This window comes from Aythya marila (genome assembly GCF_965140915.1).
Source record: "Aythya marila genome assembly, chromosome: 3".
Lineage (NCBI taxonomy): Eukaryota > Metazoa > Chordata > Aves > Anseriformes > Anatidae > Aythya > Aythya marila.
The window spans coordinates 28,471,775-28,486,331 of record NC_139044.1 but is presented as its reverse complement, the minus strand read 5'-3'; the positions used below and the strand labels follow the sequence as shown (position 1 = coordinate 28,486,331).

Here is a 14,557-nt window from a genome sequence, read left to right as displayed (position 1 = left end):
TGGAAGAAAAAAAAAAAAAAAAAGAAAGAAGATCTAGATGCAGCATTCATGGAAAAAAATGTTTTTTGAGAGAAGAGTGTTATGAAAAGCAGTAAATTAGAGGTAACTGTACTGCTGTAAAGCTCAAAAGGGTCTCGTTAAAATTACGTTTCTTTCTTCTTTTAAACCCATGGCTGAATAGTATCATTGGTTTTTCTTTGATTCATTTAAAACTTGTGATTTCAGAGTGTTTCTTCAGAGTGATTTCATATTGATCTCATGTGCATGCTTAAATATATATCCTGTAAATGTAAACACATGCATAAATTTTTCAGGATGTTGCTAGTTTATACAACTTTAATATCAAACAATGTGCAAATACTGATAGTGACCTCTACAGAAACTTTCCATTATATGCTATTCTTTTTTTTCTCTCTCACATTTTTACTTGAAAACCAGAAACAGTACACATTGTGTGTGTAAATAGGATACCAGGTTCTTATACCCCTCCTTATGTTTGGATTCAATACAGTTATTTCTCTTAATTAGATCCCTTTGTGTCTAGCAGAGTGTCTTAAGCAAACAAACCAAAGTGGACGTGTCTGCACGTATCTTTATGTGTGGTGATGATGACATGAATGAGCAGTAAACACCCTTATAGCTGTATATTTTGCTTAGCATATAGTTGACTTATTTGACAATAACTGAACCATATTTGCACATCTACTTAGAGCTGTTTAAGCATCCCACAGCTGTTCATTTGCCCCTTCCAGCCCCTTCTTGCAGTGACTGTAGAAGTTACCATTCCCATTAGAAATTCTGCAACAAATTACTAACTCTTAGCCCTTCAGATTTTGAAGTAAAAATGGGCTGTTTTAAATCATTACATATCTGTTCATATAATGAGACAGATTATAATAGATTAGCTAAACTAATATGTGGTTCTCTTTAGAATGGGAGGGAGTGGGCTGCTCACTGCAACCTTTGCATATGCATTTCTGCAATATCTTTTGCCCTACCAGCAGTGTTCATCTAAGCAAGCAGTGTTGGAACAACATATTAAACCAGCAGAAAAAAAATGCCCTGAAACAGAAAGATGTAGTTGCTTCCTTTCTCCTGGTCTAGCTCCTCGGATTACCTGACTTCAGGTCAAAAGAATGGTTGGTGCTATGGAGTGGTTGCATTTTTTCAGTGGCTAGCTGTGACTGCATTGTGAAATTTGGTTTTCGATTGCAGTGTAAGAACTAGGAATACAAATCACAAAGATTACATTAAGACAGACAACATTCTCTGGTGTTCCTTTGCATTTAAATACATAAGCTGTAGATTTAGTGATGTATCACTTTCAATGCGTGCCGTATGAGCTAATGCAAGCCACAGTTGGCTTTTTGTCCTCTGTTTGGGCTAATCAAAGGGTAATGTGTCTCTGGAAGAACCCCCAAAATTAGTTTTGCCTGGAATTTTCTAGACATATGATGCTCCCAGCATTTTTGTGGGAGGTCTTGTGATATTACAACATTTATTAAAATCTTTACTTGTTCTTTTGTTCTCTTAGGGAATAACTGCTATGAATACAGTGTCGTATTGCTTGGCTGGCCCAAACGAGCTGAAGCTATCGTATCATTTCCAGCTGAGCAGACGCTGCTGGAATGAAAACAGTGGACATTGTAGAAAAAATTATAGAACTCTGTAGATCACCCATTGTGGACATACCCAAAATAGAACTCCTCTATTACAGATGGAGAAGCATTAGAGGGACCTCAGGTATATTTTGATATTGGTGGAGGATGTCAAATTAACTAGTCAACAGAAGGCTGTCTTCCTGACTTGGAAAGGTGCTGCATTCTGATGATGACAGATTTTCCTGCCTGTTTCACACAAGGTGAAAGAGACTCTTTCTTTCAGTCTCCTGTAGCCTGTCCTTATCTTAGTACTGTGTATTTATCATCTTTAGCCCTTCTTCCCAGCTGTGTTCTTACTCCCTGGGCAGTCCCAGTCTTTGCTTGCTAAGCTTTTCATTTGTGAAAAAAAAATCATCCCTCAGCAGATGCTGAATATGGAATTATTCTGTTCAGTCGTTAAAATCTGGCAAATCATAGGGTAGGAGAATCAGATTTTAGCTATCTATAGGTGGCACAGCCAAGCTTATGAAATTAGCACATTAGGATTTGACTTTGGAGATGAGGCAACTAGATTTATTCATCGTTCGTGTTGAACTCACCTGTAGAAATGCATCACTGCGGCAGAAAATTTGGAACTGCTGAAAACCAAAGGCTGTGCAGATGCCATGAAATGCTGAGGCAGGAATGGTCAGATACTTAGATAATTATTTAAATAATTATTATAACATGTAGAGGTGCTTTGTATGTATTATTTTTTTCTTCATTAAAGAGAAGGAAGCACGTGATTTCTCTCTAGATAATTATTTTAAACATTTACTTGAAGCATGTTCTGAGGAGTAGATGTCTACAATCAGGACTTCTCACCACCCATTGTCTGATAAAACTAGAAGTAAAGTTCTTGTTATTAAAAATAAATCTTGTTAGTTCCTGGGGACATTTCTGTTAAAAAGGGAAATCCTGAACATTGAAGGCTTACTATTTTTATGGTGCTATTTTGGCAGTTGTCCTTGTTTTCCTACTCATGATGAGTGTTACATGAGTGACCTGACATTTGTAGGACTGCTAAGTTATTTTATGCAAACATCATCTTATAACTGGTGGCACTTTAATGATAAATATGAACTTATCATAGTTCATGCTGAACTGAAAGGATAGTAATCTTTAAACAAGAGGCTAGAACCTCAGTTTCACTTGAGCTTGCAGATTGCAACCAACACAATACTGAACAGGTACAGGAAAAAAAAATACCCAAAGTGTAGGAAAACAGCTAATTATAGTAATTGCAGCTGGTTTCAAAGTACTTCTAACAGTTTGTGCATAATGCTTACTTGAAAGCATCAAATGGGCGCTAGTTGTGAAATAGAACACCTGTTTGTTGTTGAGCATGTGTTTATGCAGATGATTTTTGTTGTCAAAGCACCTTGATGTAGAGTAGTCCTGTTTACATTTACATTCTCCCCAAAGGATTAACAGTGTTCTCTCAATAAATTTGCAGTCTATTCTCCTCTCAAAGGCTGCTGTTTGGAGGGTGGTGTGAACGAGGCAACAAGTGCTTGCTAATCACTTGAATATACATAATTAGCGACAGTCTGGTGCACTGGAGTCTTTGTACAACCATAACAATACTGATTGGCAGCAGCAGATAACAATGGTTGTGGCAAGGTGCTATTTGTTGAATATTTGAAGGTGTTTTTCTTTTATATTTGCAGTGGGTATTTTGAGTTAATTATGCCATTATTCTGGAACACTCTTACCGTGATGTGTTCATGTCAGAGTTAAAGATCGGTCATGAGGCCTCTTGTACACAAAGGAGTAAGACTTCCAGTAAATACTTTGCCTCTTTTGAGACTGGACTGGGTTTTTTGCTTCTTCTTTCATATTTTTATGACGGTAAGCTGGATTCCCTCTTTTTCTTTGGTATTCCTATACAACTCACTTTCTACCTGAAGTCAGACTGGAAGGTATGTCTAAAAGTTTGGGAGATGAAGGTATGTGATGATACTCTACTTGTATCCTGCAGCGATCAGTTTTACACCTGTCTCTCTTTGGCAGGTTCAGCACTTAAGAAAACAATTATGAAATCGTCTATGATAACATTTAGAGATCACAGACTAGTATAATAAATAACACCGAGAAAGTTATCCGGATTGCTTTTCGTGTATTTTATGTTCAACCAAAATGTGTTTTAATAGGGCAAAATGCTTGACATCGATTTAACAGAAAGGAAAATACTAGAATAAGTAGACTATTTATGAACATCTAGAAAATAATGAGATGAGTCACTGTGGATTTGGCAAAGTTAAATTGCATCAAACTAATCAAATTTCCTTTTACTGACAAGGTAGCAATCTTTGTGCATAGGAGAGAAGCTTGGGATGTTGTATCTTGGATTTAGTTATGCTTCTGATATCTATGAATAACATTTTCATAAGGAAATGAGATGCAGAGATTAAATGAAATAACTGAGCTTTGTTTCTAGCAGCAAAAATGGTTTAAAAAAAAACACAACAACTGTGCTGAGCATTTATTAAATGCTCTCTATCAAAATTGAAGTAAATATGGAACAGAAATCTGCTAGGCTCTGTCATGCATTCTGCCTAGTCAGTACTTTCATTGCGGAGGTGCTTAATGGAGAAGAGAATGGTTATTGATGTCTTCAGGTGCCTCCAAGGCAAAAGGGACTGCAGGTGTGTTGGAAGATAGGATTGGTATTTAGAACATCAATAATGTCGAGATGTGGTTGTGAGGAGCTAGAAGCTATTTGGGGGAGCAAGTTTGACACAAACACTAGAATGATCAACTTTACAAAAGAACAGATGGAGAACAAGTGCTTCAGAAAGAAGAGGTACCAGTAGGTACCACGGATCGCAGTCAGGATAATAATTATATCTCAGTGTTCTGAAGAAGGGAAATGCAGGCATGCATACACAGTTTCAGAGCCTGTGAGAAACATCTTTCAGCTCCACTGAGCACTTTAAGTCTCGGTTGTCAACTGTGTCCATTTCTGGGTGCTGCAGTTCAAGATCATAAAGACTATTAACAGAGACCAGCAATGAGAGTGATCAGTGTTTTATGAGTATAGGTTGAATGAATTGTAATTACTGAAGCTAAATGAAAAAGAGGAAGTGATCACATCTGTTCTTCATGTTACAGCAGAGAGTAAAAATAAAATAAGAAATGGTCAAACTATATCTGAGTCATACCACTGTCCTATCTAGCCCAGTAATCTGCCTGTAGCAAAGGAGATGCTGTTCAAGGAGAGCCTGAAAACTTGGCTATGTTCTTGCCATTCATTCCCCTTGCATTTTCCCAGTGTCCAGAACTGTTGTATTAGTAATGTACATCCCTGTGTCATCTGTGTAGTATCCATGTATGAACCCGTTGTCCGTGAATTTAAACTTTTTGAACATCCCAATGCAGTCTGGCTCTGCAGCTCCCTGTGGCAGTAAGTTTCAGAAGTACATTAAAAAAAAAAAAAGGCTTGCATAAAAGGTTTTCTTCCACATTTTCAGTGTATCTCCTGGTAGCTTTGCCAGGTGCCCTGGTTCTTGTATTGTGGTATTGGGTGAATGACAACTCTGCACTTATTTATGGCCTTTTGATTTTGTAAATGTCAGCCATAACCCCTCAAACATCTCCTCTCTGAACTGAGAAGTCCCTGCTTCTTAATCCTCTCTTAGAAAAGGCAGCTGCTCCATCCCCTGGATCCTTTTGGTTGTCCTTCTCTCTATGTCTATTTTTTTTTTTTTTTTGCAATTGCATTGCATCCTTCATGAGATGTGGAGACCAGACTGTGCAGGTTAATGAAGATGTGGGCACAGCAGTGTTTTCTGTGTCAGCAAAATGACATCCGTTCTCTTCACAGTATCCTTTTTGAAATGCCCAACATTTTGTCAGCTTTTTTTTTTTTTTTTTTTTTTTGGCTGCTGCTGTACATGAACTTATGATTTCATAAAGCTGTCAGCAGCGACTCCAGGACTCTACTAAACTGTACTTCCTCATTCTAAGATAAATGTTGCGATGCATGGTTTAGATTATTTTTTTATATATACATTATCCCACATTTTATACCTGTTGTTCATTTTCACCTTTGCCAGCTCAATTTTGTGAGGTCCTTCTTTTTCTTTTTTGTTTCATGCCATTGACATTATATTTGACTGTCTACGATAGCATGATGTTACCTGTAAACTTTAAGAGTTCATGGATCATACCAACGTCCATTGATTAAGATGTTGAATAAAAATGATCCCAGCATGGATCCCTGTGGGACCTACTGTCTGTCTTTCTCATGCTGAAAAGAGGCCGTTAAGCCTTATGTTTTGTTTCCTGTTCCTTAGCCAATTTTCAGACTGTATAAAAAAACCCTCCACCAGTCCTGTGCAATGTAGTTTCTTTAACTGTATTTGGGGAGGAACCTCATTAAACACATTATGCCTACTGGGTGCCTTTTACCCTCATGTTTATCACCTCCTTATTGAACTCATCAGGTCGGTGAGGCAGGCTTTCCTTTCATAGCCAATGTGCTGGCTTTTTCCCAGCTGATTGGAGTTCCGTTCCAGTTTCTCTTTTAATATTTAATATTAAAATGAATATTTAAATCTGGGAAAAAAATAGTAGAGAGGAAAGATTGTTTTCAGTGTTGAGAGAATTGCTTTAGAGCATAAGAGTGAGGAAACCTGTGCAGATATTGAGAAGTATCCAATTGCTTGGACATAAGAATGGGGCAAAGAGCTCTCGAATGTAGCAGGGTAAGGATATTGGGACCGCATGACTGAGTGTTGAATCCAGATGTATTCAGAATGAAGATGCGGGTGACTATGAGGAAGACTGGAAAAATACTAAGGAAAGTGTTTTGACAGCATCAAAACAAGATAGTGCATGAGATATGCACTTAGAGAACCAACATTACCAATATATACATAACAGAGAAAATCTTTAGCCTGTTGTTTTCATGAAGAGGTTAGACTGAAATGATCAGATATTCTTTTTTGTCTTAAAATATATGATACCATGAGTAAAAATCACAGAGTGTCCTATACAGGTTTGAGCACAAGAAATTCAGGGTGGTAATGAAACATGAGCTTGTTAAGAATTTGTCCGAGACCTGTTCAGAATATTATTCAGATCCAGTTGCTCTTTGCTGAGGTGCCTGTTGACACGCACTGTGTCAATATTAAAAAATAAATTTACTGTAGTTCCTAGTGAGTTTCATAGTCCTTCTTGGCTGGGTACTGCTTTTAGAATCAGTTTAGTGCCTTTGTGCTCAATATTATTGTTAGTTAGAGGTCTCTCAATTAATGTAGTGTCTACATACTTCCCTTGCTGTGCTTCTCTGCTTTCTGTTCCACCGAGTCAAGCCCATTGATCCTTTGTACTTTTCTCCATGACGGCATGTGTTTGTGATAATCAAGTAATTTCTTAATATTTGTTTGCTAAATTATGTAATTAGTGGTGTTTAACGACAATGCAGTGTTACTTCCTGTAGTGTGCGGAGTGTTGCTGGGTTAAGAATTAAAACGTTGTGTTGGTGGTAGCACAAATACAGATTTTGAGAGAAAGAGAGAGAGAGAGAGAGAGACTAAAAGTATCATTTAAGGCACTGTTCATTCTCCTTGAATGAAGGCAGAGGTTATTACTGTTTCTGCACTTTTCCTACCATAAGGAGCAAACGTGTGTAAAGGATGCAACTGGGCAGCATGATCGTCCTTTCGCAAACAGAGGCCACAGTAAGAAGATACATGTCTTGTGCTTTGGTGCATGTACAATTAACAATAGATAGTCATGCAGCCGTCCTACTTGTTACCCACATGAATACAGCATTTAAACAGATGCCTAATGTGCCAGAGAGAGGGGGAAATTTTTAGAACAGTATCCAGAGGTTGTTTTCTTTCTACTCTTCATCGTATCTAGCAGATGCTGCTAATGAATGAAGGAGGAGGTTGAGCTAAACCCTGTCTGGAACGCATGCCTGTGGCCACTTCATGCAGATTCCAGCAAGAACATGACTTCCAGGCTGATGGGGTCAGTGATATGATTTGATGGGACACTGTCCTATTCCTGCTCTCACCTCCCCATTTGACATCCCCCCCCTCTTCTCCCTCTTCTCCCCCCTCTTCCCCCCCCCCACTTTTTTTTCTTCATGTTGTACAAGTGAGCCGCACAATTGGTATATCAGATCAGTAAAAACAATGGGCTGCAGGATCCAAAGGGTGAGGAAAAAAAAAAAACACCCCAAACCCTACAAAAACAGCATCTGCACTTCTCTGAGGTGTATGGTTGGAACTGGAGGAATCTGCAAACAGACTTATTTCAAGAGAATGAAAGCTTCTAGGGGGCCAGAGTGTTTCTATAGTTTACTCATTCTTGATCACTTGGTCCGACCTTATTCTGCTCCGTACAGAGATAAAAAGTGCATCAGAGAATAGCCAGATCTCTGGGAAATGGCCCTCCCCTTAATCATCTCAGATTGTCTGGAGAGGGCTTGCTGTCTGTAACCAATAATCATGTCACTAAATTTCAGTCATTCCCTATCAAACATGTGATCTGTTGGTACAAGATCAAGCTGTCACTGAAAACTAAATAGTCTTGGTATAAAATTTAACTGAATTAAAGTGTAGGCAGTCAGAAGACAAGCTTTTGTTGAAACTGTTTCAGCTGTGCTGCCACTACTTGCTATTCTTACATGCACACTTGATAAACAAAAAAATTGAAGACTTTTAGGACAGAGGAGATGAAAAATTTCTGTCTGTTTCACTGATGGTGAACTCAAATTCCCTCGGGATCTTAGCACAGAAAAATGCATCAGCATCATAACGGGCACTCATCTGCAGCACGACCCCCAGAAGACAAAGCAACGTTTTACCTCGTGGGATTAACAAACATGTGTGAGCTTTAGTACGGTTGTTTGGTAGTCAGGTGATAGACTGCCCATATGTCCTCATACCTAATTCTGGTATTAGATTTGTTTCTCTTTGAAATACTAGGTAGAAGCATAGATTTATTCCGTCGTCATTTGTTCCAGTTCTTAACTCATAAATACGAAATTTTAAAAGATGTTTTAAGGAGTTCTGTATATAAATCTCTTTTTCTTACTTGCAAGCTTTTCTTGGCAAGGCTTTTTCTTCATTTGATGAAGTTTACTGGGGTCATATAAAAATGCTTATAGAATATAGGTGGCTTGTATCAAATGAATCTTACTATTTCTGTGCTCTACATACCAAGGTGAATGTTTATGAGTTTTTCAGGCACCTGCACAGTTGGAATCCATTCCCAAAGGGCAGCATGGCACTTTTGGTGGTGCCATGTTTCCCAGCTGCACAGGGAAAAGGGAGAGAAGCAAGTTTATTTTCAGATGCCTAAAACCTTAATCTAAGTGAACAAATATCCCCATCTTTTTAAAACTCTGCCTCTAAATTTTTTTTCTGGGTGTTTGGACTGACCACTAAAGTGAGGATTTCTTGACTCAGGTGCTCTGTTAACACCCAGATGTAAGAAAAGTAATTGAGTAGTTAGTGTTTTGGAGTGGGGAAAATAGAAGAAAATATTTTTCTCCAAAGTACAATGAAGTTGAAAGGTTTATAATACTTTATCATTGGCATTTTAGTACTCTGAGGAAGTTATAATTTGTAGGACGTTTCAAGCAAAGGAGAAGATGTGAATGTTACATCAATGTTATGTGAACATCATTATTAAAGCCTGATGAAAGTATAAAGTATAGGTTTCCCCTCACTCTTACATGATTTTCTACATCCATTATAGATCAGATCCAGATAGTGTATTTCAGATACATAGACTACTTAATCTATTATTTTTTAAAGGGAGCTGCAACCATGATTCTTTAGAGAACTCTGTAATTCATTAAAATAAAAACAAAATACACAACTACCTCTAATAAATGTTTTGATTAAAATGGACGTTTCTGAACCTTCTACAGACAATACCCGCTCAGATGTGACAGCATTTGTGACATCACCAGTACAGACTTTCACAAGGATTTTGAAGTCAGTGTTGTAAGTCAGTTTCCATTTTGTTTGTATTAATTAGAAAATTGTGCTGTTTGCTTTCTAGAGGAAAAAAAATCCACTAAAACCATACCAAATTGGTTTTGTTAATTTAATATTAATGCAAATATATTTTGGAAAATTACAGTTCCTTATTGGTCCCTATTATTTTGGTGTCACAAATGTTGAATATTTGGTGTCAGTTAATAACTGTATATATAATCAGTCTGAATTTCAGGAAGGCCAGTTTTAGGAAGAGATTATCACAGTTTTCTCTTGTATAAAGTTTGCCTTTGGCATTGAATAAGATAATTTGAGTTTGCCAGGATCTATTTCAGGTTGTCTGATAAAATATTAGATTACCCTTTGTGTCAAAATTATTTTGGAGGCAAAATCAGTAAAAACTGTTCAGTAATTCAGATTAGAAAAAAATGTATACTTGTAGTAGAGAAACCACAAGATGTGCATGTTAGTGAAAAACAGTAACAAACCTTATCCTGAGTTTACCACATTTGGTTAGTTAAACTTGTGTGTCTTACCTAGGTCAGTCATTTTTCAGTTCTACCTTGTGGCTGGAATTTGGGGGTTCCTAGTTAAAAGCTCTGTTTTTAAGACGTTCAAAAAGAGTGTTTGAAAATGAGGCAAAATTTTTGTACTAGTAAAACTGCAGGTTAAAGAATTTCACATTTCTGCTCACGAGCAAAGCTTTCTTTTAATTCAGAGGAGTGGAAAAACTAAGCCTTTACAAGTATTTCACTTGCCTGAACCTTTATTCCAATTGTAATATAACAAAATCATGCAAGATAAAATATTGTAAAATATGTATATTAAAATTAAACTGTATTGTGATTCATATGTGGGTGTTAGGAGCAGTTTTATTCATTCTAAGGCAGTAAAATATTTTAGAAATATGTAGAATCCTGTGGTTAAAAACTGGAGTTTTTTTTTTTATATATATACATATAGTTTCGATTGCATTAATTATAGTCTGCAAGTTTAAGAAAATACGTTACTGACCAAGTTCTCATCTTCTTGGTGCTGTTTCTAGTATAGGAATTACTGCATGGCTAACTCAAAATATCAATTAGCACTGGGATCTCTGTGTTGCTAAGATTTTGTTGACATCATTAAATTGTAATTGCTACTTCACAAATACATGTCAAAGTACTTTATTTCAAATGATTTTTCACATTGAGAATTTTAAGTGAATTTTCAGTTATTTGCCTGAGTAGAAGGATTCGTGCATACTCTTTAAAGCTAACAAAATTTTTTATCTATAATTTTTGTATATACATGTATGAATAAGGTTGTCAGGATATATTCTGACACAGGTCAGAATATACTTTGTTTATATAAAATGTGAAGTTGTATTAGGGAATTTCTTGGCTTAACATTGTGTCAGCGGTAGCATCATTGCTTAATGATGCAGTTGATCTTAGAAATTTGAATCATTCAAACCTGCTCTTGTAGCTTAACTGGAAAACAAGAATTGCAATCACGTGGTAGACCAGCACTCCAATAAATCATTAATCTTTCAGAAGTTCATGCTGATGCCTCTTCTCCCTTGCATCTTTCATGCCTCCAGCCTATTGTTCCCCCGTTTCTCCTTTGTGCAAATACTCGTTATACAGTGAGCTGAAATAGGTCAAAACTTTCTTTTTTTTTTTTTTTTTTTTTTTTTTGGCATGGGCTGGCTCAGCAGACACAGTGAAGTGGGTGCACATGGGGTGCACAGCACACTTCCTTCACACATATTCCTTGCCATCCCAAGCACATTGTGCTGGTGGTAGGTTGCACATAAAATGACCCAAAGTGGCCAAGGACTGGGACTTTAATTTGCTGTCAGCACTGTCTGGCTGAGTAGCAGATTCGCGATAGGACAGAAATACATCGCAGTTAAAAGGAACAATCTGCCTCTGTCGAATGTTTACTCCAATTTCCTCAACGTGAGACTTCCTTTCAAAAAAAAAAAAAAAAGTGTCCACACGAGTTTGAAGATTCCTTACAGCACTGAAGGAGAGGCTTGATTTTTCTAAAGGTGCGAAGAGATACTGGGTGCTGAATTGGTGGCAGAGTGGCTGCATTGTAATGGTGCAGACTTCAGCTGTAACTGTAGGTGCTGGATGCTTGAAAATCCGCTCTTGAACCCTTCTGAAAATTCGTTCTTTTCAGATAACTGGTATTCTGCTGTTGGTCATTTGTAACATTAAATCCTATAGCCATAGACCTTTCTTTGAAACTGAAGCCTAATCTAGTCATTCTCTCCTCTGTAACTCCGGTGATTTTTTTGTTTGGTTGGTTTTGGTGCATTTTGTCTCTGAAGCCTTTCAGTTCTGTTGCAATTATTATTATTTTTAAATATAGTCAGCAGAACTGTAATTGTTTATCATGAAATGATAATATTTTCAGTGTTCCTAAAATTGTGTACCTTTAAAATGATAACATTTGATTTTCTTTCTTTACAAAGCTGCACACTTAAGCAATGGTTACATTAATTGGTCTTTGGTGGTTAATTTAAAACTATACACCTTGTATGAGTATTGAAAATTGTTCCTGTATTTATTAATTTCAGTAATTCTTCAGTGCTTTTCATCTCAGCTCACTGGAATAGCATTGCCACTCAGAAATGCTTCACATTCTTAGTAGTCTTGAACAGTTTTACTGCCTTGCAGTACATACAGTGGTGATTCCAGATCACTGATGTACATATTAACTAAAAATGTTCCTATAAAAGAACTATAGAGCATTAGTAATTGAAGTTTGACCATATGATCCTGCTTAGCCGTCTTTCTTTTACCCAGTTTCCCATTTCTATTTTGTTTTACCACACAGCTTTTTTTTTTCTTCTCCACAGAGCTACTGTTTCTTTAGACTTATTAAATGCTTTTTAGAAGTTGAAATAAATTGTGTCAGTTAGTCTTTGTCCATTTTATTTTCTTGATGTTTTAGAAGAAATCCCTTAGGTATGATGGGCATGATTTTTCTACTGAAAGGCAGTGCTGCTTTGTTTATCTTCTGTCAGTTTGCATTAGTTAAGAGTATGATTAAAAACAGAATTATAAACAGTTTTCTTAGATTACCATCCAGCCAATTGACTTGAAATTTCGGTTTTTGGTTCTTATTTAGGGGAGGGAGTTCTTCTCTGTTCATTGCCCTAAGACACCTTAGCCCCTAGCAAGCTGCTCAAATACCTCATTTTTGATCTAGAGGCAGTGAAAGTATTTGTCTGTTACCTGGAAAGGCACAAAGAAGATTTCTGTTGTTGTCTTCTGAGGTGAAGGCTAATAGAAAGACACCCTTCTGGTTCTTTGCAAATACCAGGATCCTCAGTTGCAGACTTTGTGTCTGGTTAATTTTTCATCAAATTTGCATTTTTTCTTCTGCAAATTTTATTTTCCTTGCTTGGAAGTTCACTACATTTCATTTTCTATAAACAGCACCTCTAAGATTTATTGGTCTTGCCACTGATATACAGCGTTTTCTTTAAATAAAGAAACCTACATTTTCCCAGCTTAGTTCAGCTGGTTCCTTATCTTCTGTGCTTTCCATCTGATTTGGTGGCATAAGCAGGGTGAAAAGGTGGAAGTGTGTGGCAAAAAGTGAGCAGACCTGGAGGGTTGAATGGTATATTTTCATGATTTTGAAGATTCTTGTGAATGAAGTGTTTGAATTACTAACAAAAATACTGGAAAATACGATCAGGAAGAAAATAGGGGATGAAAACGGGGGGGTGGACTTGAAGTCTATGTCTCCCTGCCATGCCACACTCCGAAGTTTAGTTTCAGCATGTTAATTTTATGGAGCAATTCCTTTTCCAAGTAGGATGGAACTTAAGTGTTTTGGGGTTTCCCTTAAATGCTTCTTGAATTAATTCCTCTCTCTTCTCCTACATGGATGACAAGGGAAATGTGTCCTGCTTGTGCATTTTAGAGTCAACTGTATCAAGGAGTACTGGTGTCAATAAATTACTTCTCTGAACCTTATTATGTATGATATTTAGCCAGTTTGACAGAAATAATAAAAAAAAAATCCTTGAAGTGGACACTATTTAAATTTGGGGGCATGGGATTTTCTGCAATTAACTAGATTGCTACGGTAGGCCAATATATTAAGCTCAGGCAGTTTTGTTGCTAATTACACACAACTTCTCTAGTGTATCGGATATTCAGATCCATTTTATGAATATGGTAGAGAGAATAACAACTGTAAAACAAAGCACTGTGCATGTAAGTGACTGTTAGCGTGTATTTCAGAAGGGATAAATGCTCACCATATGGTACAATTACTGTGTCCAAGTTTTCAAATTAGCTTCTCTCATCCTCCTTATTACTGTCTTTAAAAAGAGAGGAAAAAAACCCAACATGATTTATCTACTCTGCAGCAGAACTCTTGACGCAAAACAGCAGCCCAGTTCTGTCCAGTTTTTTTTTCCTAGCATAATAGAGGCTGTCGGACTTTTTTATACTAATTACTGTGTGAGCCTCAGATGAACCCCCTTCAATTCACAGGGCTTTGTTAAGGGAGGAGCTGTCAATGTGTCTGCCCGTTTGCAGCTGTGCTGTGGCTTTAGCTTGCTTAACATTATGCTGCTTTTTAGACTTGACAGAAGGGATTTTTTTTTTTTTTTTTTTTTTTTTTTTTTTTTTTTATTAAGGCAAAGCAGCCTTGTAGCGAAATGGTTTAAGCAGCTGCATTGTGGGGAAGCACAAAGAAGTTATTATTGTGTCTGTTTAGGGGGGTCGGATGGAGGGGGGAGATATTCGGCTGCTGTTGATGCCGATTGTTGACTTGCCATCTGCCAGATAGGGAGAAGAAAAAAATGACAGCTCCAGCAGGGTGTTCAAGAGGTTGTTTGGAGAGACGCATAAACATGTGCAGATGTCGAACTGAATAATGGCAAGAACTTGAGACGGTTTATGATGCTGCTGTTGTGTGTGCATATACAGAATGAATGTA

General features: G+C 37.2%; 1 protein-coding gene across 7 annotated transcripts in view; it reads left to right on the top strand.

Moving 5' to 3' along the window:
* AKT3 (AKT serine/threonine kinase 3) overlaps positions 1-14,557 on the top strand; it is a 153,921-nt gene that overhangs the window by 55,606 nt on the left and 83,758 nt on the right. The window contains exon 2 of one of the 7 annotated variants that reach the window (XM_082755553.1): positions 9,535-9,610. The exons of the other annotated variants lie outside the window; for them this stretch is intronic. The gene's annotated coding sequence lies outside the window, so the exon portion shown is untranslated. The remainder of the gene's footprint in view (positions 1-9,534; positions 9,611-14,557) is intronic. 7 annotated transcript variants of the gene reach the window in all.